The 1,528-nt window shown below is 36.5% G+C and overlaps 1 pseudogene; it reads left to right on the top strand.

Annotated features, from left to right (window-relative positions):
* Positions 1-395: 395 nt before the first annotated feature.
* Positions 396-1,090, top strand: LOC114085683 (calcyclin-binding protein-like; annotated as a pseudogene).
* The last annotated feature ends 438 nt before the right edge of the window (positions 1,091-1,528 follow it).

The raw sequence follows: 1,528 nt of genomic DNA, 5'->3' as shown, positions 1-1,528 counted from the left end.
TTTTGTTGTACTGTCACGCTAGGAACTGAATCCAGGGCCTTACGCATGCTAGGAAAGTCCTCTACCACTGAGCTATATCCTCACCCCTCAAATTGCCCCTGAACTGCCTTTAAATTAGAATCATTAGTATACACATGTTTATTCTTTGAAGAAGTTAAACAAATTACCCCCCCCAAAAAAACCTAAAACCAAAAAAACAAAACAAAACAAAATCCCATATTTTCATTCTTCAGAAAATGATTAAACAAGTTATAGAACAATTAGATAATGAGTCACAAGGCAACTCTGGAAAGGAATGATTTGTATTTTCATATATGATCTATGAAGTTATTTTTATGGTTTAAGTAAGATGTATCCCCAGTGCGGGCCAAGGGCTGACCCAGGCGGACCAGACCATGCCTTCAGCTCTGAACGAGCTGCAGAATGATTTAGAAGAGTTAAAGGTGTTGATGGAAAAGACCACTAGGAAAAGAGTATGTGATGCCCTTACAGCAGAAAAAAAAAACAAGATTGAGACAGAAATAAAGAACAAGATGCAACAGAAATCATAGAAGAAACCAGAACTTCTTGACAATGAAAAGCCAGCTGCTGTGGTTGCTCCCATCACAACAGGATCTACCTTGAAAATCAGTAATTATGGTGGGATCAATCCCATAAGTTTGTGAAAATCTATATCACATTAATGGGAGTTCATCAAGTTCCCACCGAGAATATGCGGGTTCATTTCACAGAGAGGTCATTTGATCTTTTGGTAAAGAATCTCAATGGGAAGAGTTACTCCACAATTGTGAAGAATCTCTTGAAACCCATCTCTGTAAAAGGCAGTCCAAAAAAAGTTAAGAATGATACAGTTCTCATCTTATGTAGAAAGAAAGCAGAAAACACACTGTGGGAGTACTTGACTTGGGTTGAAAAAGAATGTAAAGAGAAAGAAAAGCCTTCACATGACACCGAAACAGATCCTAGTGAGGGATTAATGAATGCTCTAAAGAAATTTTATGAAGATGGAGATGATGATACGAAGCAAACCATTAATAAAGCCTGGGTGGAATCAAGAGAGAAACAAGCCAAAGGAGATACAGAATTTTGAAACATTTAAGTCTTTTGGGGAACTGTGATGTGGAAATATGGATGTTTCCAATAAGGGAATGTTGGAGAGCTGCACATATAAATTTGACATAACTATTTATACAGTAAAGGCAATAAATTCTCCTTTACTCGAGGATTTATTTAAATAAAATGTGCTTATTAAATACTTACTCCAAAGATGGTTTCATTGGTACCTGGTCATTCCCCCACCCCACACCCCCAAGAAAGAGTTATATGGCATTTTCATTGAAATGTAAAAAGCAAGTCCTACCTAATGAAAATGATAAATTATGTATTTTTGTTCAGCTAGTAGTATTTGCTTGCCTTTAAGTTAGTGACATCAGTTCCCAACAATGTAATAAGAGTAAAACCTGAATTTTTGCATAAAAAAAGATGTATCCCCCAAACAGGTCATGTGTGAGACAATGTAAGAAAGCTG

The sequence above is a fragment of the Marmota flaviventris genome, chromosome 3, assembly GCF_047511675.1.
Source record: "Marmota flaviventris isolate mMarFla1 chromosome 3, mMarFla1.hap1, whole genome shotgun sequence".
Classification (NCBI taxonomy): Eukaryota; Metazoa; Chordata; class Mammalia; order Rodentia; family Sciuridae; genus Marmota; species Marmota flaviventris.
The sequence above is the reverse complement of the archived record's forward strand: the minus strand, read 5'-3'. Positions and strand labels throughout refer to the sequence as shown.